Source organism: Fukomys damarensis, unplaced genomic scaffold, assembly GCF_012274545.1.
Source record: "Fukomys damarensis isolate Sample0158 unplaced genomic scaffold, DMR_v1.0_HiC HiC_scaffold_5, whole genome shotgun sequence".
In the NCBI taxonomy this organism is placed as follows: domain Eukaryota; kingdom Metazoa; phylum Chordata; class Mammalia; order Rodentia; family Bathyergidae; genus Fukomys; species Fukomys damarensis.
This window is the reverse complement of record NW_022900917.1, coordinates 33,622,412-33,647,197: the sequence shown is the minus strand read 5'-3', so window position 1 is coordinate 33,647,197 and position 24,786 is coordinate 33,622,412. Positions and strand designations below refer to the sequence as shown.

Here is a 24,786-nt window from a genome sequence, read left to right as displayed (position 1 = left end):
ACTCAAAAATTTAAGTTTATCCATTTGACCTTAAAAGCTAATCACTAATTACCTCACTGTCATTAAATCAGATTTTATCAGTGCCCCATTTACAGTTCCCAGCACTCATCATTTCAGAAGGTACTGACAGGCTCATTGTGCACCTGCAGTTACCAAGGAGCAGGCCAGAATGCCCAGGAGTTAATGCGTCCGGGTATAGCTTTCAACCAGTTCTGGAAGTAATTTGGGATCCATATACATCAGCTTTCTCACAGCTCTGAGGCATGTTCTGTAGGGTCTCACTGAACTCTGCTGAAGGACTAGCAGTCATCACAGGAATAACCTGTTCAGGAACACTTTTACTTGCCTCATTCTATGTCTCTGTTCTCAATTTTCATTTGACTCCTGAGTTTCCTAGGACTACCTCCATGATAAATATATGGCATGCAGATTCTTTTCTCAGGTTCTGTTTTTTGGGGAAGCTCAACCTAAGCACATTATGCAACACTTCTAGCCTCCTAGGACCATTCTAGTCCAGCGCTCCTTACAAGAGCATCAGAGGTTCAGGTAACAAGAGATGGCCCAGCATTTGATGCTACTCCTAGTTTCTAATGTTTTGAACAGATGGAAAATAACATGATCTTAAAAAGAGAATTTATAGAGAATGGTCTATGGGAAGAAGACGAGATAGTGTTTTGTTTTTCAGTAATGATGGTACAGGATTTATGGGCAGATGGTCTGTAACAGGTGTGACTATAATTAGAGAAAACTGTTTCTGTAGTCACTGAGCAAACTGCTATTATTATTTTGGAATCAACACCTCAGGCTTTATTGCATCATTTGCTTCCTTTTACCTTAATATCCATCTTCCAAATCACTGGCTAGCTGTCAACAGATTTATTCTTTCTCCACCAAACCATCACAAAAAGCTAAACCACACACACACACACACACACACACACACACACACACACACACACACAGTTCTGTATTTGACAAAGCTCAAAAAGACATCAACAGTGTCTGAAATATTCTCCAACACATGCAGATGAGTATTTTATGAATAAATAAGTTCAGTCAAATAATTTTCTAGAGCTCTAAATGAAGAATGATGAAAGATCTAGATAAAGACTAAAGCAGAAAGGTAAATTTTAAAGGAAAAGACTTAGAAAACTTGACTTTTTTGTTCTCACTTTGATAATCAACAAAGGATTATCAGCCTTTCAGGAAGTTCTTGCTGGCTCAAGGACCCAAAATGCAATCTGTACACTTGTCATAATGTGTTTGCATTGTATTAAAATATACATATCATGAATTTCTCTTTTGTTATTATATGGTTTAGAAGAAGTATGCTTGGACATTTACTTAAAACTGGAAATAAATTAAATCTGTATGACAGATAATTTCCTTTTTCCTTGCTGTCTCCATTTTAGTTGCCCGACTTTCTGAGAAGACCTCATTTCCTCCAAAGAAGCAATTTCTCATAAAAGTCTGAAGCTTATCTCCAAGAAAAAAGGAAAAAAAAATCAATGAATTAAGGCGGTTTCCAATGAGGTAGGAACACTGAATCACACATAGAGTCTGCCACAAAAGTGTATCAGGAAAAAAATTGTATAAATATTTTAATACTAAATTTATTGAGACATCATGAGATTAGATTAATAAAAGTTATTTTGGGCCTCCACAATTACAAGGGGTGCTCCAACTAGTAGCCATTAGCTTCTAGACATTTGTTGGTACAGTGAACTGCTGCTTGGGTAAACTTGGTCATTGAGATTGCTGCACATTCATTTTCAATGTCTTCTCTAAGTGTAGTAGGTGTTCTGTGATACACGACTTCCTCTAGGGTCTCCCCATCTGTTGAAAACACTATTTTTCTTTTCCTGAAGTGTGTGTAGATTTTTTTTTTGAGGACTAGGTATTTAATCATTCAAATTCAATGTGCTGACAGGTGGACAGATGCTTCAAAAGAGTACTATCAACCCACCATGCAAGGAAATTGCTCACAATTCCCTCGGAGGTGGTGGTGTTTATCAGAAGAGTACCTTGGAGGAAAGAGAATACAATAACAGCATGATACCTTTTTCCATTTTTAGCTCATTGTTACTAAGTACACTTAGTGATCCCTGTGCCTGTGGCTTAATCACAGGAGGTCAGCAGTGTGGAGCAGCAGATTAACCCATTTGGTATTTTCTACTAACACAATTCATTTTCATAGTTTGTCTCTGTGATCTTTTAGTTGTTTATCAAAATTAAAGGCACCAACTCCTGTAAATGAGTAACAGTCCTAGTCAAAGATGTGAATAAATTACCTTGGTTCTTGTGGGGCCCATCCAGCGTTGGGTTGGGCACGGAATGAGTGCACATACAAGCTAGAAGTGAGGAGAATGGGCCTGTGAAAGAGGCACTCTGTGTTCAGTTACCGATGTGTGTCAGTTTGTATGTACTGCCACTGACAGTTTTCTTTCCAGATGCAATTTCAGATTCAAATTTAGGAAAAAAAGACCTTCCCATATTATGACAAGAAAAAAGGCAAACAGTGACATCCAAATCTGGGAACGGTTTTCTCATTTATTAACCATTTACAGTACTGTTTAGCAAGCACTTGACTTTTAGTCAATACGCAAAGCAATAATCTCGTTGGGTGGATGAATGAATGAAAACAAGTTAATGTGATAGAAAAGATACCTGTCCTTTTATTCCCGTGTGGTCACTCTGTAGTCTCAGGACCTAGCAACATAAATGACACACCAAGTATAAGCATAAAATTTATTGAATAAATGTGTGATCCTCATGATTCAAAGAATAATTATAAGACTAGCCCAGACTCCATGTTTGCCAAGGTCTGGGACATAAGTATGACCCGAAAGCCCAAGCTCATACTACAAGTGCAGCTGAAATTCTAACTAGTTTCTAGACTGATTTTTACATAACTTTTACATAACGTCCTTTGTTTTTAGGAACAACACAAGACCATTAAATGACCAGCTATGGGTATGAAACCCCTCTGATAAGCTTCTAAACTATATTTTTGCAAAATATGTTTTTCAAGCATTTTATATAATGATAAAGTTAAGGGCAATTTCATAATCACTAGCTGTTCACAATTCTGATTCATTTTCTATAGTTAGTATTGCAAGGGATATTTCTCTGTACAGTGCTGTTGCTGTCTTCTCTCTCAGTCCCAAAGGAAAACAAAAGCCATTTCATTCCAGAGAGAAGTTAAAAATTTAGCATGAAAATGCGGTTACCACAAAACCAGATCTGCCTTCAGTAAATCCATTCAGCCACACCCAGAACCGTATGCTAATCTAATCATCGGATTGCTCTCCCCACACTCTCTTGACCCATATTCACACAACCTAGATCCAACCACCTTCAAAAACCCCATTATGAGCACACGAGGCATTGGGACATCTAGATACAAGCCAGAACTTTTAGATATAAACCATAACATGCATCTGTTACGTTTTTATTCTCTTACAAATTCTTCCTGTAATTAAATCTTCTTGAGCTCTTTAAGGCCTAATTTTAATTACTTAGCATTTTGTATAACATCTAGGATATTTCTGAGAAGTCATTTCTTTCAGTCATCTTACAAAATACTGAAAAATGTTTAATACCGTGTGTTAGAGTAAGATATTACAGAGTGTGGGTGGGGGGAGGAAGGAAGGGAAGTAGACAGATAGTATGAAAGGATGAATTCATATATATGGGGAAAAGGAATAGAAAGATCTATATCTTCTATAATTACTTGAGATGAAATCAAATATACTATGAGCACTCATGTTGCCCAGGCTTTGAGAATTTTACACAAAATATTTGTAAATTTATTAAATAAAAACCATAACAACAATGTAAAGTTTTTCAGGATAATGTACAATTCTCTATAATCATGATGATGTGAGGCTGGGGATTTAGCTCAGTGGTTCAGTGGCCTGCCTTGCAAGTGCAAGGACCCGAGTTCAATCCCTGGTACCAAAAAAAAAAAAAATGTGGCATCATAAAATGTTTAGTGTTTGAAGGTGATCTATCATTTTATGCCCCAACCATAGGGAATCTGAGGCCCAGAGGGGGAAAGCAACTTGCCCAGGGTCTCACAGGAAGTTAAATTCCTTTTGAATGTGTCTTAAGAGCACCATATGTATTTTACATTTATATATATGTGCGTGTGTGTGTGTGTGTGTGTGTATTTATATATATTACATTTATATATGTATCTTATCTAAATATTTTCCTTATATAAAGATTTTATAGTCATTTACAATATGTCTTGTGTTTTTGTTCCAATTTTCAGAGGTTACTGAGATATAAATTATCTTCACAGATAAATGGTTGCTTTTTTAAGTCTGAGGCTAGAAGCATCTCAATTTTCAGCACTGTAATATAGTTGGCACTGATATATTTATGATTTTGAACATAAGATTTACAACAAGTTGTATGATTAAAATATAAAATGAGAAGATTCCAAAAAAGGATATGCAATAAAGTTGGAAAAAGAAAGGAAGTGAAAAATTATTAGCATCTAGACACTAGAATATTAGGCTTTACTCATAAAATTAAGATGAATTAAAGTAATTCATTTTATAAGTAAGCCTCATTCTGATTTTAAAATTGTTATGACCATTTATAAAATTCTGCTTAAAGTATGACAAGTTTCAAACTTGCCTCAAACCTATAAAGATTTAAAAGCTATTTTTAAACACCAGGAATGTCCCCTGTTCCCCTAAATTTGTTATTACACTGTAATCAGCTGGAACTGACACAAAGACAAAAATACTACATCCAATCATTGCGTACTTATTTCTTAAATGGACTTTCTTGTTTAAAATAATGCTTTACCTAAAGCCTTGATTCTTTTTCAACTTTTTCATTCCCTGTGCTATTGCAGTCATTCATAACAGAAAATTATTCTTTTGTTTCTGTTTGTTTGTTAAAGATCTTTTTCAGAATATCAAGTTTTAAGTTATTATTAATACAAGAGACTTTGGAAATGGAGTTTAAATAATATCCATCATTAATGCTTTGTTTTGCTGGCTTTCAGGACACCACACTCCCCTAGATTTCTTCCTTTCTCTCTTGACATTCCTTGCTAATCTGTTTGGTAAAACCTTCATCCCTCAACCTCTACTGTTACAGTGCCCTAAAATTTGTTCCTAGCTTTCCAATCCTTTATCTACATTTACTATTTATGAGTTTTATTCTTGTCCTATTAACATAATAGGCAGATGTGCATTGTTCTCACCTTGACCACTCACCCATAAACCAGACTTAAAATTTCAGTTTTCCATTAAAATTTCCAGTTATACACCATTAGCATTTTAAATTTAACAAAGAAAACAATTTTCCCAGCTTCATAACTCACTCGGGTATGGAGGTTAAGAGCCTTGCCCTTAACCTTAGACTGTCACATTCCTACCCATCCTACATGGAGTCTATCAGAAATTCTTGCCAGCACTAATTTCAAAATCTATCCTATACCCATTTATCTCTCACTATCTTCATGTCACTTTTTGTCTCATTTGATGCAAGAGGAAGTCTCTTACCTGGTCTCCCTCCCTTGCCTTATCCTGATCCTTATACTGTAGTCTGCAGCCAATACAAGAGCTAGAATAATCATCTTTCAAAAAGAAATAATGTCACTGCTCAAAACCCTGGTTTCCACCATTCAGAATAAAAAGTAAAACCATTTTCTGTGACCCATCTGGCCTCATTCAATGTTTCTCCTGCCTTACTCTCTAAACTCATTTACCACTGCTCCCCTCACTTGTTTACTTGCAGGATTTTGTGCTCCAAAAGGCTTTTACAATAGTACATTTGCTTTTTCCTAAAGCCTGGAGGATCTGTAAGATACCTCTAAATACGATCTTAGTATGCATTCACATTTTATTTTGTGATGATATTTGTAAAAGACATTTTATAAAAGGTAAGCTACATTTCACTTTACAGATGACTCACACATGTAGCAATCCATAAATTTGTTAAACAATAAATGTGAACTCAGAAAGCTAAAATAGGAGAAACCAATGTGTTTTAAACATTGACTGTTCAAGTATTATAGACATGTGAGTTACACTGTAATTTCAATATTTAATGGGTCAAAATCAATTGAGGGGATTTCTAGACATCCATTAACACTGATAGAGATTCTGAACAGGAAATCATCCAGGCTCAGGAACCTGCCTTCTAACAAGTACCTTAGATGATTCAGCTGCAAATGGCTTATGTTTTGTCCCCAGAGAGACATCAACTGGATATATTTGCTCACATACAAGGAAAGGACCTCCCATGAGCTGGTACAGATCACCAAAGGGTTGAAACTGAAGAATAACAGATGGTATATAGTCAGTGTGACCATGGCAATTAGGGTGAAGCTTTGACTTAACTGGCTTTGGGATCTTCTCTAGGGATTTGTAGAGTACACTCTTAGGTGTGTCTGGGTGGGTCACAGAGGCTTAGCCTTGGGGTCTATGTTGTGTCCCTCATCCATTCTACTCTGGCAGTCTTCCCCTTCTCGGCTTTGTAGGCACCATGAACTGAGCACCTTTGCTTTGCAGTGGCCTTCCACCAAGCACTGATCACTCTGCCTTGGAGGCAGCTGATCATGGATTGAACGCACAAAACCAAAAGTGAAATTAAATTCTCTTCCTTTTAGCTGTGGGTGTTGACTATTACTTCTCTGTGATAGGAAAGCTGACTGATCCAGGCCCTTGCTACCAGAGAAGTGGGGTCATTATAGTGACCATCACTGACCATGAGTTTAGAAGCCTTGGTTTCTGGTTTGTGGGAGGAGTTTTGGAAAGTTTTGGAGCCGTGGGCTGAAGGATACTGTTCATAGAGCTTAATGGTGGGTCTAATCAGAGCAAAGAAGCTCAGGATGTCAATAGGAATGTGAGGAAATTCTTGGGAGGTTTCTGATTGGCATAAGGACTCCACTGGCAGTTGGAGTAGAGTCAGATGTGTTATATTCTAGGAGAAAATTCATCTACAGTTTGCCCATGTCCTAAAACTTTGTGGGAAAATTAGATTAAGAGTGGTGGTGCAATTAATTTGGCAGAAGAAATATTAAGGCAGTCTAACATTCAGGTTGTGGCAGTGGGTATTACTGAGTGCATTTAGCAAGCAAAGGTAAAGTAGAAAACATATGGAAAAACTTAAAATTTGGGCCCAGAAAGAACCATGTGTAAAGTTGGGGCCATAGGTGACATGGCTATTGAAGAGATTAGCAGCCATTCTATTGAAAAGAAACCAAGCACTTTGGACAGGAACAAGAAGGAAGATACCTTGAGAATATCTCATGTATCAAAAAGACTCCACTCATTTAACACTCAAGGGTGCAAAAAATGTCACCCTTTCATTTCAGAAGAAAGTTCCTGGGACCTCTGCTCAAGAAGAGCTTCCGAGGGAATTAGCTACATGTAATTCACTTTACCATGCTCAGTCATCCAGGAACACAGAGGCCACTATAGGTACAGTTTAAGGGGGCCTGGTTGCTGCTTCCTCTGACATCAGACCTTGGCATAGTTCAAGTGAGGCTGACTTTGCTAACATGTAAAATGGAAGAGGTGTGGGGTAAATGAGGCTTCCACATACATTTCAAAGGAAGGCCTGGGAGGCCAGGCAAGGTGCCCCTGAGAGAGTAGGGTATGAAGCTATAGGAATGAATCTAAAGGTGCAGCAGAGAACTCAGGAAGTCACAAATGCCAGCAATGTGAAAAGTCAGCTGAGGAAAGCTACAGGCCATGAGTGGAGCTAGCACAAAAGAATGGATTTGTGGGTTGCAGTCAACAAGACTGTGGAGGTGCATGAGCCCTTTGAAACTCATATTTTACTAGTGTGTGCCCCATATGCCAGGTATAGTGCTGGAAGACAATATTTGCCAAGCTATGTTTTGGTCTTGCTTTCACCAATTTATTTTCTGTCATTTTATTTCTCTGTTTTGTTTTTGTTTCTGTTTTTTATTGTTGTTGTTGTTGTTTGGGTTTTTTTGTTTTGTTTTTGTTTTTTTTGAGTCAAGGTCTCACTATGTAGTTGAGACTAACCTGAAACTCACTAGGTATGTCAGGCTGGTCTCAACCTCAACAGCAATCCTCCTGCCTCAGCCTCCCAAGTGCTGGGATTACAGGTGTGCTCCACCAATCCCAGCACTATTCCTCTATTTTCTAATGGGAATGTTTACCTTGTACCGTTGTGCCTTGAAATTACATAATTTGTTCTTTGGTTTTACATAAATTCAAAGTTGAGAGTTTGTCTTCGGTATAGGGAGACTTGGACTTGGACTTTTGAAAACTACTGGAACTGTTGAGACTTTGAGGAACAGGTTAGTGTATTTCAGGTTACTGCAATTCTGGTTGTACATGGGATAGTATTTTGTTAGGCAAAGTTATGAGCTTCCTATTGTCTTTATTTGGAGACTAAGTATGGTTTCAAGAGATGTATTTGGGTAGCAAGTTGAAAAGGGTGGTATATAGTGGCAAGAGTAGTTTCAACTTGACTGGCTTTGGGATTTGCCCTGAAGATGGGTGGATCACAATTCTTCTAAGTGTCTAGGTGGGTCATAAGGCATAACTTTATGATTTATTTCTGGTCCTTCATCCTTTCTATTCTTGCCAACTTCTGCTCTGGTTCTCAGCCATATGAACTAAGCAGCTATGTTTCACTACATCTTTTCAGCATGCTGTGATATCTCTGGCTTGGATGCAGTTGAACATAAATTGAGTCCCTCAAAACTGTGAGCAAAACTTAAATCCTCCTTTAAGTCGTGGTATTGTGTCTCAGAGACAAGAAAGCTGCTTAACACAGTGACAAAAGAGGAAGAAGATCCAATGAGGATGAACATAGATGCCATCCTAAGCACTCCTGGCTAGGAATTTTGTAAAAGGAGATGAACATAGATGCCATCCTAAGCACTCCTGGCTAGGAATTTTGTAAATCCATTTGTAGTACTGACAGCCAAATGGTACTGTGACATTTTTCAGTTGCTAGGTATTATAAAGTTTAAATACCAAAACTTTATTACATTATTTTCTACAAAATTTTATATACATGTGTATAATGGGTCTGAATAAATTTATAGACCAGGGATATAGAAATATAATATAGATGTGTACAAATATGTATTCTAGGTTTAGTTCTTCAGCTGCTAACCTTTATAATTTCCTGAAAAACCACTTCAAGTAGTATTTAGAAAAAAAATTCTGACTATTCATCTCTTTATAATTCCCTTTCCTTATTCTCTTCCTTCTTTCTGTTTTTATAAATAACTTTGTCCAAAAACCGTTAGAGAAGGCCAACTCAGCATAGGGAGAGTAAACCATGCAAGAGATTATAATGGCTTGGCCATGGGTACAGAGCTAAAGAAAATGACTGAGAAAACATGCACCAAGCAGCCTAGTATAAAAAGTGCAAGTCTTTTTGGAGTGATAAGAGCATCTACTTGGGGAAGTTGCTGCAGGGACCACTCAGTAAAGATTTTCATAGCCTGTGGCCAGATGGGAAAAAAAATGTGTGAGATGGGAGGATGACAGCACCAAGAATTTGTTTAAATACTTTCTAATTCAATAAGTAAGGAAATTGAAGATTATAGTAAGTAGTATTTCACCCTGTTTGAGGATTTAAAGAATGAAAAAGACAAAAGCTTCAATGAACTCTGGTATTGTACAAAAAGGGATGATGTAATAGACTAGTTTTCTACATATAGACAGATAAGAAACAGACGTAAAATATATTTGTGTATAAAAATATAAACACATGTGTATTTGTTTCCATATGTATAATATGTGTGTATATGTATGTAAATCATGCAGCTCTGCTAGAGGATCTGAGTCAACTATTCCCCAGTAGCAGTGAGCACAGGTGGTCTCCTAATCTTGGTTTCTAAATACAGATCTCTCATTAGAGAAACTAGAGCTCTTTGAAGAAATGGCTGATTCTAGAGCTAAAAGAGGAAAAAATAAAATGTCCCTAGAATATACTTTTGTTCTAAAAAGTTAAGTAATGGTGAGTATTAAACAATGATGGGGAATGTAAAAAAAATACAAAAAAGTTATGTTGAATGAGTTTCCACTGGATAAATATTATATAATGTAAGCTTCAAAGTAAGTAACAATAGAAGCAGGATAGTCTACTGAATAAAAGTCTGAGTCCACAATGATACCAGCAATCAATTATGTTTGTTTACATAATCACAAAGTATCTAGTAAACCTTATTAATAATGAGAGGAATAAACAGCTCTACAATGGAAAAGATAGATGCATTTGTTTTCATATATATGTATGTATATATTTATTGAGTGCTTAATGAAATGAGTAAAATTTGTATCCCAGTGAGGAACAAGTTTTAAATTTTTTCCAAAATTGTTTTAATGGAATAAGAGTAAAAATAGAGCATGACTGATGTTACCATAAGATAAACACAAGGGACAGGGATTTAGCTCAGTGGTGCTGCCGCCTGTCTCACAAGTTCAAGATCTCTGAGGTTGATCCCCAATACCCAAAACGAAACAAAACAAAACAAAAAAGGCCCACAATAAGACAAATGCAAATAAAAAATTCAACAAAAGCAAAAGATCTATAATCTTTAGAAATTTCAGGATCATGAAATTTAAAAGGAATTCAAGAAAAGTTTTCATATTAAAGAAACTAAATTAAATCAATAAATATAACATGTAATTCTGGACTAATCTTTTCAACATGATAGACACTTTTAGGATAATTGACAAAACTTGAAAGGAATTTGAGGATGGCATAGTATTGCAGTAATGTGTCAGGTGAATTTTCTAATTTTCGTGGTTTTAGTTGCTGTATGTTCATAAAAAGAATTAAAGTATTTGGAGTTGACAACACAAGGTATTGACTACTTAATCTCAAGTTATTTGAGAATAAACTGCTTTTATTGTTATTTCAACTTTTTTTTTACTTTAATATTGTCTAAAACAGTTATGCAAAACAACAACAACAAAATCCCTGAGCCAGATAATCCACCGGAAGCAAATAGTATAGTTAAAGTCTGCTAACAATGGTAGTCAGTTTCTAATCTATTATCACTATTCTCTTTTACTAGGACCTTCTGGCAATATCTCATTTCTTCAATTTGAAATTTTAGGGGTTTTTTATAGTGATATTTTCGTTCTTTCATATATCTGTAAAACTTGTATTAGAATAAAATCAGTAAGATCCATAAGAACGAAAACAAATTCTTGAAGAATTTGTAAGTTTTTATCTCCATTCATATTGTATGAATGTAACATGAGATTTAAGAGTACAAAGTTATAAAGAATGCTCATACTTCAAAACAGTTGAGGTCTACAGTATTCTGTAAGACATCTATCATAAACCAGCAGGATGACAACTATGACAACTATATGTCCCAAGAGAAATGCAGTCTTGGGGATCATGTTCCATATCAAGCCATGTAACAATGGGGAAATAAGTAAGTGAATTTTAAAAATTGTTATTTTCGGCCCTTTTCTTCCTATTTCACATTATCAGTTTTACAATTTGGATCTGATTTACACTTAGTTTTTCACACCAGAGAAATGATTCAGTATTTACACATGTGTGTTTTATTTGTTTCATTTAAGCGTATGGCCTCAATATATAGAGAGAGCTAAAGTTGTAGGGGAAATGAGAAGGGTAGGGGAGAGGAAATAAGGAAAAAGAAAAACTATTAGAAAAGGAAAAAATGGAAACAAAGCTTTTATAAATAGGGGAAGGTGGAGGAGGTGAAGGGAGGCCAGGGGTAAGGGGGAAAAATGAGAACAAAGATCTGTTATGTAAAGGTACGAGATCCCCATGATGAATGTAACTGTAATGTATACTTTAAAAGTACCAATAAACTCAATAAAAAAGAAAAAATACTGCTTTCAACAATTAATTAAATCAATACTTAGAATAATAAAAGTGTAACTCCCATAAGCCCAGGCAGTTATAGTTAAAACAAATCTGTTATTCTACTAGCTCACATCTGTTTATAAATAGCAATAGACATGAGAACACCCCAGGAGACCAATGGACTTTCTAAATATAGATTTCCCTTTCTCCAATGGCTTTGAGAAGAATGCTGTCTTTTGTGAAAAAATGGCATCTATAAAGGGCACAGAGACATTAATGTCAGAGACTTAGACCTAGAAAATATTTGAAATATTTTCTTAGTCTGGGAACCCACATTCTGGCAGCATGAAAACTGAAGCCTAATGAAATTAAATATTTCTCTCACTATAAAATAGCAAACAACAATTATAGCACTCAAATCTCTGCCTTATAAATTCATTAAATGTGGCATAGAATGCAAAGTTGCTCATTTTCATTTCCCTCACCACATTCCCTCTTGCCTCTTAGAAAGATACCATTACTTGCCAACATTACCTGTGAATAGTTTTGTAAATTTCACTTCTGAAATGCTATTTCTATCTTAAAAATTTGTGAGAATGTTTTCCTCATTTCCTTAACTGCCTGCACTTATAATGTTTTACTGTTGAACTATTATGCAAAGAGTAATTACAAAAATATATTGTAAAGAAGATCAGAATCTAAAATAACAAGGTAAGGAATACAGACAGCATGTTTTAAGAGTGTATAGGAGAAGACAGAAGAAAATAGAAATGTACTTTATTGTAAAAATGAATGTCAGGCTAACTAATGTTTGGATAGATCTAATACAACTTTCCTTAACTTAAATTTCAGAGTAACTTCTGTGTTTATATTGTCTCAGACTATGGAGTAAATAAACAAAGCCACAAGATTTTTATATTTTACTAGTGCATATTATTTCCTAAAAATCTTTAAAATTTTTTAAAATTTAAAAATGAAAGCTTGGCTTTAACTTTGGTGTTGAGTATTCAAACTGTAAGTTGAAAAATTGTATTTAAACTCAAAAGTTATGATTTACCCTGTCTAAACTTTTTAGAAGCACACAGACACAGACACACACACACACACACACACACACACACACACACTTTAGGTCAAATGTTCCAGGTTTTAAATGGGGTCAGCCATTGGTAAATTTAAAGTCATCTTAAGTGATTTACACATGCAATCATTTTGAACATTTTGAACACCTCTCTTCCAGTTCTTAGAGAAAAGTATAACTAAACATGGCTCTAATTTGATATTTGAAATCTGTTTTACTCTGAGTCATTTGAGAAATTCTAGTCTTCAGTTGTGTTCTAAAAATATTAAAAGGTGGTGAGAATTAAAGAAATTCATGTGGTTTCACATACAACAATGAAAGCCTAGAAGACATGCTAAGCACCAGGCATTCTAATTATCACTCAGCTAAATTTGGTAGACACAAACCACTACAGGAATTGAATGCAGACATTACTAATTCTTAATGCTAAAATAAAATTTATTTTTTAATTAGGTATCAAAGAAATTCTAAATTGTGCCATAAGGTAATGAGTTCAAGAAATTTTTTAAAGTATTTCGTACCTTGCACTATGCATAAAATCTTTTCTGAAATTTAGAGGGGAACTAGAAAAATATACATGTTTTACTCTCAAGTAGTGTATACTGTTGTCAAGGAAATGTCTCCATTTTAAAAACTTTTGACATCTCGGTTCACTGGGTTTTATGAATTATCTTGTTAAATTCCACATTTAGTATTTTAAATAGTTCCTCAAATGTTCATGGTAATGGAATAAGATTATAATAATATTTTTAGTACAAATAAATTCAATAGTAAATATACTCAATATTAGCAGGCATTATGGTGCATCCTTGTAATCTCAGTACTATGGGTGACTGAGGCAGGAAGATCACAAGTTGGGGCCCAACCTGGGCTACTTAGTTACTTAGGGAAACTCTGTCTCAAAATAAAAATATTAAAAGGGCTGGGGATGCAATTCAATATGAAGTATTTAATTTTAATCTCCAGTACTGTTCAAGGAAAAAAATTATCAATTTTGATATTCAAGTTATTCTGATACTCTACAAAACATCTTGATTTGCCAAAAATTTTGTATCTTGGACAAAGTATATATGCTTAATATTTATGTTCTTACCTTATGAAACACATCTTATTCCTATTTTAAAATGTTTTCAGTGGATTATCTCATTTGAAAGTATCTATTGAATTACATATTCATTACATACATTATATTTGCATACATTTTTCTTGAAAAATACTTAATTAAATTCAATGTGTTCATTTTATATTTTTGCTATTCAGTATTTGCTCTTCTCTCTGAGCCTATCTCACCAACTTCAAAAAATTCTGTTTAAAGAAAATGTATAGAAAATTCTTGAAATAACATATAGCAATGTCAGAGAAGATTACTGAAGATTTTACTAAAGAGTAACCAATAATAAAAAGATTAACAAAAGCTAAGTGTATATAGTAAATGTGAAAAAATTCATTGTAATACTGAGCAATGACATTTGCAGTAATTAAGGAGGAGAAAACTATATAAGACAGTAGTATCTGCAAAGAAGACACACTGGCAGTGATTATACATATATTTTTTAAATGTTTAGACACAGTTATAGCAACTGTTTTTAGCTGAAAGGGCGCATATTGGAGTGTTCAAGCACTATTTCAACTGGAATAGATTTTTAGATACCATGAGGAAAATACTTGCTAGCATGTGTCTTAAATATGTTTTGAATTAATGTACTTTAACTCATTCAGAAAAGAAAAGGATCATTGAATTTAAATGCCACATTGTGATATCTTAAAGCACCATTTCTCAAATGTTCATGTTGCTCTTCCTTTGGGATTCTCCAAATAACCCTGTCTTCTCATTTACCCAAGTTAGAAATCTAGGAGAAACTCAAGATTCTCATCCTAGAGACCTTTCTATCTTCATGCTTTACACTCAGTGAGTCCTTAATTCCTGGCTCTCCAGTGTACACCTGCTCTCTCTCATTCTCCTGGCCTAACATCTTCCTTCAGACTATTGATGAAATAGTTTCAAATTCATTGTGATAAGGATAAGTTTTAAGCCTTCCTAAATCACAGACAATTGAATTTTTGGGAGCTCCACCCTACATATTATAAAATATATTAAAATGGTTCAAATCATGTATTCAATATAATTTATATGTAATTAATTATAACAGCTAATTGGCATTCCACTTTATTAGTTGTACTAATATTGATTTGGAAAATACTAAACATGTTTTATCTCAATTTTATCATTTTTCATAGTTTGGAAGCAATTTCTCACATATCAAATATTTTATAGATCCTTTTGAAAAATTATAGTCTCTAAGGAGTGTGTTTTTACTCTCATAAGACTGAACAGCTACCAGTGAGATATCTGAATATAAAGACCATCACCAAGTATGAGAGTTGGAATACAAAGTGTTCATAGAACAAATATAGAAGGCCAGAAAGAGATGGTGGTGTCAATTCATATATGTGCACCAGACGATAATATGTAACAAACAGATTCTGTGGAAATTTCAATAGAACGCCATTTTATGGGGCAATGTCTCAAAACAGTATACAAACTACTTACATATTTCAAAAGAAATATTGATGTTAAGCCATCAACAGAAAATGAAATGAGCTTAATGTGTCCCAAAACAAATGTGGCCAAGTGATTAAGTGGTCATGTAAGTGGTTACATCACCTACTATTTTTATAACTTAAGGTTTTTAAACCAATGAAATTTCATCTTTAAAAAACAAATAATGAGACTATCATTTTAATGGTCATTAAGATATTTAAATTGATCGTGATCATACACTTTTTAGTGTATCTGGCTTTTTTAAACAATTTTGTTATCATTATGATTCATGATGCACTAGTAAACAATAGCTGATTTGTTATTACATTTACTTGTAAACTTTGGGGTAGTCTAAAAAATGTGAGCATGATTAGACTTTCATTGTGATTTTAAAGAAGGAAAAGCTAATAATGTGTTATTTTGAAAATAAATGTTTCAGTGTTCTAAAATTCTTTCAAAAGCTAAATATTTATTTGACATAGGGAAAATATCTTAGTCTAATAAGAAGGTATCTTTGTTTATCCTAAAATTATCTTCCCTTGTTGACTCATAACGAACCAATGAAGGAGAAGATGATAAATGGCTTTAGAAAATATTACGTACAAAGCCCTCCACCAGCCTCAGGCTCTTAATGCTTTTGTGATTTTCCTGTGAATAAATCTATACCCTCAATCTGATGCGTGTACTGTGACTGTAAGATATAGGTCAACTCAACTGCTTTCTGCTTAGTTTATTTATTTGTGATGTTCAAATAACATTACTCGTCACTTCATGACCATCGATACTTCTACAACTCATGGACTATCTGAGCAGGAGTATTGTACAGAATGTATGATTGTTGATTTATCCCTGGGAAATATTTAATTATGTAAAAAGCCCTAACATAAAGATAGAACAAATTATTCTATATGTTACTTTTGAACTTTAATAATATGTATTTGAGTTTTTAAACTTAAAAAGAGGTAGCCCTCAATAAAGGGAAAACAGGACAGTTTACTAGTTCATTTTCAAAATTTTTATTCAGACAGCTTTACAGTGCATAATGACATTCATTTGGGGAGCTGGTATGTGTACATAACACATATTAATTCTTTTTACTTCCTCTTCTCCCTATTCTAAAATGCTTTCTTCGGCTGTCATTTTTTTAAGTCCTTGTTGAAATTGGAAATATACTAAAGAAAAAAAATATTCTAGAGAATGATTACAGTTCATCTCCTTAAATTGATGAGGTACTTTAAGAGACAGGAAAACAATTGGATAAGAATAAACAAACATACTTCATCAGCCAAGTTTTACTACAAGCAATTTATGACCTTGAAAAAAATTACTTAATGAAAGACAATCTTCAGATGATGAAGAATTGAAGTAAAAAATAACATTTAAAAATGTGCCAAAAATTGTGAGAGATTCTGATATCAAAGAATCATATTACAAGGAAAATGCAATACAGAGAAACAATCAACTGAAAATAATTGTCACACAATGCAGAATTCAGTAAGCAATAATAATGAAATTATACATTCTTCCAAGAGATATAAAGAGTGTATGACTTATAAATTGGGCTGAAAAAATAAGAAGGATTTTTGTTGTTATTGATTGGAAAGAACAGTATTTTAGGTTAAAAAACATCATGGGAAAATGAACAGGAGACCACCAGGAATTTTACATGTGTTATGATTGGACCTTAGTATGCATGGGACAGAGATTGTAGAAAGAGAAGGTACTAAAATAGATTGGATTAAAACTCAAAAGTGCTATATAAAAGTTTTGAATTATGTTTTTATGGCTTCCTAAAAGGCACTACAATATTTTAGTATTATTTATGCTTTAAAAAGTTAATTGTGTGTGTATGTGTGTGTGTGTGTGTGAGACTGACCAGAACCTCACACTAGCAAGGCAGGCAGCAGCACCACTGAGATAAATCTCTGGCCCTAAAAAGTTAATTCTTAAAAGCATGTTGAAAAAGAATATGTTAAGATAAGTATGATAACTTGGCTTAAATTGCAATGATCAAGGAAATGGTAAAGGCAGTAGCCCCCAAAAATGAAGGAAATTAAGCATATTTAATAGACATTGAATGGATAGAATTAAAGAATTAATTCTGAGGAATGATTGGATGTAGTACTAAATGAGGTCAAGTAACCAAAGACAAATTTAAGATTTCTGTCATAGATGCTGTTAGTTACTTTTCTCTTGTTGCTGAGACAAAATACGTGACACCCAAAGTTAAAGGGGAAGGGGTTTATTTGGCTTACAGTTCATGGAGGTTTCAGTCCACAATCAGCTGGCTGCAAGGCAGGGATGGCAAACAGGCCTTGCAGAGGAGAAACAACATGGCACACGAAAGGCGGTAAAGGCAACACGAGAGTTTACAGTGTTTCTCTGCACCTTTTATTTTATGCAGACTACTTGGGGCAGGAAGCCCTCACACCCTTAATCCTAGAACCCTTCATACGAGCAATTGCATCATGAATCAGCTCCGGTGTCACACACTCTAGACCAATCCTAGGACCACATGAGGCTTCAGGGGGACATCTAGCCCCAAACTATAAAAGAAAATGGTGAGTGATGAGTGAAAATAATGAGGGCAATGAATATTTTAGGGTTGAGGATGTAAATGCAGAACTAAGTCAATTTAAATTTACAAAATTCAAGATTTTTGAGGCTATTCATGGTGGAAAGGCAAACAAGCAATAGAATTTCTGACATGAAGCTTCAGAAAAAATCAGAGTTTTGTATCATCAATACAAAGGTGCAGTTAAAGTTGATAGGGGAAATGGAATTAAAACACAGAATATAAAGAGTAAAAGAGAATAATGACCTTTAAGAGGAAGATAGAGGAACAAGAAGATTAGCAGGGAACTAGAAGAATGCAGTAACTATGGTAATCTGCAGAAGAATATTTAAGAAGATAGGAATAACATTTTAAAGTGTTATGTACAATTTTATATGGTGGACTATGGTGAAAAGACTATTGAATTTGGTAACAAATATGTAATGATTTTTCTTTGAGAAAACAATTCCAATAAATTGATAGATATATATTTATACATATTTATAGACTCTACAGCAAGTAGGCAAATTACTATCTTCATCTTTTCCTATAAGTTTAGGAGAGAGTGAAGGAAAAGGAATGAGTATCTCAAAGAACACATAGAATTAAAAGGTGAAAGATTTTATAACAGGGAAGATGTAAGCAATACTATAGCCATAAAAGAATTAGCTAGATAAAAGAAGACCCCAAAAGTAGGACACAGAATTGAAGGAACAGTAATGGAGGAAAAAAGAATCAAGAGCCCTAATCAGGTATTCATGTTGGACAAAAACTCTTGATTAATGAGTGAACAACTTTTGAAGTGTGGATAAAGAAAAAGGGATAGAAGAAATGTATGCTGGACGAACTTAATCTTCCTCCAAAAAGTAGTTTAGCAAGATTTTCCATGATGAAAGCTATAAATGAAACTTAAGGAACACTGAAAAAGCAAATTGCTGTGTTCTTACATATAGCAAATTGGTAAAACAAAAATGAGCAAATGAGTAGCTTTGAGGTCACCTAGTCCCTGAATAATCAGTGAAAATATCTCATAAAGATAGTGTTTCTGGATTTATTAACAGGCTGCAAGAGAAGATTTCTCATGTAAAGTTTTGATTGATTAAGTTATGGGTGGGACAACAGAGCTAAGAGACAACCTACAATGTCGGAATAAAATTTTACCAGCTCCTCCTCAGACAAAGGACTATGATCTAGAATATATAAAGAACTCAAAATATCAGGCCCCCCCACCTGATTCAAAACTGGGCATCTGAAATGAACAGACATTTCTCAGACAAAGAAGTAAAAGCAGCAAGTAAATATATGAAGAAATGTTCCACATCACTGGTCATTGGAGAGATGCAGATGAAAACAACACTGAGATTCCACCTCACCCCAGAAGAATGGCTGCTGTCAAGAAATCAACTAATGACAAATGTTGGCAGGGCTGTTCACAGAAAGGAACCCTGCTCCATTGTTGGTAGTAGTGCAGACTGGAGCAACCACCGTGGAAATCAATGTGCAGAAACCTCAAAAAAATAGGATTAGTGGTTCCATTTGATCCAGCCTTCCCTCTGCTGGGTACCTTTCCAAAAGAATTAAAAGAACTATACCACAGTGATATATGTGCACCTATATTTATAGTGGCACAGTTTGTAATAAATGAAACTTGGAAACAGCCCAACTGGATCAGTTGGAGACTGGATAAAGAAGTTGTGGTTTTTCTATAAAATGGAGTACTATTCACCCATAAAGAATGAGAAACTAGTCATTCATAGGAAAACGGATGCATATTGAGGCCATACTCTTAAGTGAAATAATTAAGACACATATGTATAAATACCAAATAGTTTCTCTGGTATGATAAACTAAAAGTGTAAATAAGATCCAAATGATATAATTGATAATGTGAAATAGGATGAAAGGGTTAAAGGTGTAGGGGAAATAGGAAGGGTAGGGGAAAGGAAATAAGGGAAAAGAAAAATATATGAGAAAAGGAAAATATGGAAACAAAGTCTTTGTAAATAGGGAAGAGAGGAAAGGTGTATGGGGAAAAAATGAGAACCAAGGCCTGTCATATAAAGGTACAAGATCCTACTGATGAATGTAACTGTACTGTATACCTAAAATGCACCAATAAACTCAATGAGAAAAAAAAAAGTTATGGGTGGTAAATGTATTTAAGTCTATCCTAAAGAAACTTTCAGAAAAGAAATTAAGAAATAAAGTGTTAATTGCTTTATGAAATTACAAAAACAGTATAAAATATGCTGAAGAATAGGATGACATTTGCACTCATGGTGGAAAACTATGGCGTAGAATATTATTGATGTCTTTGTACTAATCAAGCTAGTGGCACTGAACTGTACCAGTAATCCATATATTCTTCACTACTATAAACTTGCAGGTCAATATCTTCCCTTCTTAAATTAGTATATGTTCGTGATCCATAATAAATATTTCATCTTGTGCAATTGGTACAAATAGGTATCGCGTCTTGATCCCTTTTTATTTCCTTATCTCCTCTCCTCCCTGCCATCTCTTCCATCCTCAGTTCCCTTCCCATCCCTACAAAGTCTATCTCATTGTTTCCAGTCATCTCTCTTTTATTTACTCTTTAAAATATTTATATTTTGGTTTCTCACTTAAGAGAAAACCCGTGATACTTAACCTTCTCTGTCTGACTTATTTCATTTAGCATTACGGTATCAAGATACATCCATTTTTCAAAAGATTTAGCTGTTATGAGTTGCCCTGCTACAAACATGGATATGCATGTTTCACTGAAATATAGTGTCTTTAATTTTTTCTGGAAGATACTCAGGACTAGTATAGATGGGTCAAATAGAATTTCTGTTTTTAGTGCTCTGGGAAGCTCTACACTGAATTCCATAGTGGTTGCACTAGTTCACATCCTCACCAACAAAGTAGAAAGTTTCCTTTTTCCCCATAACATCACCAGCATTGGTTGATTTTAAGTTTTTTATGATAGCCATGTTTTTACATTTCTCTAGTGGCCAAATATGCCAAACACTTTATCATATAACCACAGGCCATTTGTACTTTTTCTTTTGAGAACTGTGTATTCATTTCACTTGCCCATTTTCATTAGGTCTTTTATTTTAGAAGATCTATTTTTTGAGTTTTTTATATATTCTACATATTAGTCCTCTGCACAACAGATAGTTTGCAAAATTTTTTCTCTTTCTGTAGGTTTATCTCTTTGCTGTGTTGGATGTTTCTTTTGCAGTGCCTAAGTTAATTGATATAATTTTGTATGTTGATGTTTGGTGTAATTTCTTGTGCAATCGGGGTTCTACTCAGAAAGTCTTTGCCTATGTCTATATTTTCAAAAGTTTTACCTATTTTATCTTCCAGTAGATTAAATGTTTCTATTTTAATACGTAGATATCTGATCAATTTTAATTTTAGTTTACAACATGGCAAGAGATATGGGTCTAGATTCAATCTTCTGTGTGTGGGTCGCCAGTCTTCTCAACACCATTTGTAAAAGAGGTTGTCTTTTCTCCAGCATATGCTTTGGCCCCTTTGTTGAAGGCCAGATAGCTAGCTGAAGGTACCAAATGTTTCTGAATTCTGTTTGGTTCCACTGATCCATGTGTCTGTCTTTGTGCCAGTGCCATCCTGGTTTTTTTGTTTGTTTGTTTGTTTGTTTGGTACTGGGGATCGAGCTTGGGTCCTTGTTCTTGCGAGGCAGGTGGTGAAACCACTGAGCTAAATCCCAGCCTGCCATCCTGTTTTAATCACTATACCTTTGTAAGATAACAAAATCTGGGATTGTGATGTTTTGTGGTTTGCTCTTCTTTCCCTGAGTCTCTTGTGTTATCCCGAAGATCTTCTGGTTCCATATAAATTTTAGGGTTGTTTTTTCTACTTCTGTGAATGAGGCTGTTAGTATTTTGAGTAGGACTGTTCTAAATCTAGATATCAATTTTGGTAATATGGCCTTATGACAATATCGATTCTGCCTATCCAGAAACAAGGAATATATTTTCATATTTTGATGTCTTCTTCAATCTCTTTTTTCAGAGTACTATATTTTTTTCATTATAAAGGCTTTGCATTCCCTTGGTCATGTTAATTCCTAGGTATTTAATTTTTTTAACCTATTGGGAATGGAAATATTGTCCTGATTTCCTTCTGAGTGAGTTTGTTAGCTTTTAAATGTCAGATTTTCCTAAAAAATATTTGATGAAAATATATGAAAAATTATTAATTTTGTTGAATTTCAACTATTGACTACACACGTTTTAGTATTCTGTGATAAAATGGACCAACTCATGAAGCATATTTTTCCATGTACCAAAATACATAGTTGTCTCATGTAAATCCTTGTGTGACTGTTTCAGTTGCAAGCTAAATCATCCACTGTTTAGAGGATCACCATTAGAGTGGAATGAATAACTGTTAGGCAGACTGTAGTTATTCAGATTTGGACATTTGATGGAGATTGTTTTGAAAATGAACAAAATCCAAGAGTACATGTTGCCAATATCTGACCTTCAAGTAATAATTATAATTTTGGAAACTTCCTTTCTGTTCCTGTGAAGTTGTATTTCTCAGTTCTTAAAAGATTTTTTTACAAAATAACTGGCATTACTAACAAATGTAACATTGTATGATAAAACATACTACCATTTGAAAATTTTACATAATCCACAAAACCAATATTTTTCCAAATGAACAATACCTGATTTATTTTTAAAACATATATATATATATATATATATATATATATAGACAAAAGGCTTATTCAAATAGTGAGTTAGACAAAAGAGATTTAAATAATACAGAGCATGTAAAACATTGCTATGCCTTCAAATTTCACATTGAAAAAAGTCACAATTATCTGAAAATGATATTAAAATTCTCCTCACTTTTTCAACCAAGAAAATCTGTAGCACACCAGATTTTCTTCATATACTTCAACAAAAACAACATATTGAGACAGATTAATTTCTGAAGCAGATTGAAGAAACTAGGTATCTCTTATCAAGCCAGACATTTGCAAAATTAAGAGAGAGTTGCAAATGTAAAGCTACACTATTTTGCCACTTTTTTGGTTTTGGAAAATATTCCATTTACATTAAAACATTTATATAAACATGCAATGGGTCATTGGTATGTTTAAGTTAATGCAAAATGGTTTTAGTTTTTCATTTCTCATATTTTTATTTTCTCATAGATTTCATTTCTTATATGGTAAATATTGGTAGACTTATCCCACATAAATGGAAGCTCAGTAGAGTTCTCCATTATCTTTAAAAATATAGTGGTATACCAGAGACCAAAGTAATTCAAAAACATTAATGTTGACCAAGCACTCAAACACATAGTAAGGTATACAAAACTTTCTAACACTTGTCACATGATCTCATTGAGTAATAGTTAAGAAATTATATAATTGCATTTGTAATAGTTGAACAGGAAGATTTTTTTTTCTTTCCCAGTTTTGAAACTTTTTAAAGAAATCATACTATTCTTGTTAGAGAGATGTCATCAGTGCGTGCTGGTGGCATTCTCTCCATTCTTTCTTGCAAGTCTGTGAGTCTCATTTCATGTGTCCCATTTACAAGAGTAAAATTAGCATGTTCTCCAGTCACCATTTGGCTCATGACTCAATGTCACTATAAAAATCATTTTAGTAGCTTCATAGGCCCAGCTTCTTTAGGATAACTCAGTGTGGAATACTTCAATTTGTTTAACATAAGAGATGTAAGTACATAATTTCATAGATTTAAAATCTATCTAAACCTATAAATTCTACTAGAGTAAAACCTTCTGATTTATTCTTTCAAATAATTTGTATTTATGATATTAGAAATGGTAAAGGGCATTAAAAGGAAAAGATCACAAATAATGTATCTCACTTCAGAAATTCATCAAAGGAAGAATTCTTGCAGCATAAGTGCTACAGAAGGAAAAAGTACAAGGTGTTTGTTTTGATTGTTTGTGTTTGTTTTTTAAGGAGGGGGAAGAGAAAGAACAAATTCATCTCTTATTCATGAATTTTGATTGCATTTTTAGGTCTCAATTTTTAGATATTTATGGTTTAAAACAATCTAACTTTGAATAGTTAAGTATTTAAATAATGCGTTAAATAATGAAGTGCCTTTCCCCCCTTCCATTAGACTTAATGTTAAAATAATTGGATACAAAACACCATACCATATTTACTATTTCCAATAATATATCAATTTTTATATCTATAAAATTCTAAATATAGCAGTATAAGTGGGAAACTCCAGTGAAATGTCAAAATTCAATTTTAGTATATTTTCCAGGGTTTCTTTTTACTACTTGTATAAAGTCAGAATATATGCTAGTCATCGCTTTGTTAAGCCTCTATCAGATGCAGACATTTATTTGACTTTTTTTGGAATTCTTTTTTGTGCATGAAATGTTAGACTTAATTTTCAGTGATAGTTCTCTAGAATTTCAAAGCAAGAGTACGAGTCATCTATACAGTGATATATTTGGAATAAAAGATATTTCTGGACCTTTAGATGGATTACAAAGTAGACCTGTGTCTAAACACAGCCACCATGCATGGAAAAGTAATCATTTCTGAGCACCTATTAGGAATTTTTAAAAAGAGCAATAAAGAAGGGAGAAATGTATATGGTACACAGCATCTATATAATTTGACTGTATCTGACTGTATCCCTCTGTCACTTTTGTATGTACTATTTTTATATACTATTTTGTGTGTACTATTTGTTAACTATTGTTCTTTGATCAGAAAGAAATATATTGTCTGGAGAAAAAAACAATAAAAATGAAATACTGCTTTAAAAA

General features: G+C 33.9%; 1 protein-coding gene across 2 annotated transcripts in view; it reads left to right on the top strand.

Annotated features, from left to right (window-relative positions):
- Nucleotides 1-24,786, top strand: part of Pkia (cAMP-dependent protein kinase inhibitor alpha) — a 98,046-nt gene that overhangs the window by 61,567 nt on the left and 11,693 nt on the right. Inside the window, exon 2 of one of the 2 annotated variants that reach the window (XM_010611269.3) lies at nt 1,413-1,533. The exons of the other annotated variant lie outside the window; for it this stretch is intronic. The gene's annotated coding sequence lies outside the window, so the exon portion shown is untranslated. The remainder of the gene's footprint in view (nt 1-1,412; nt 1,534-24,786) is intronic. 2 annotated transcript variants of the gene reach the window in all.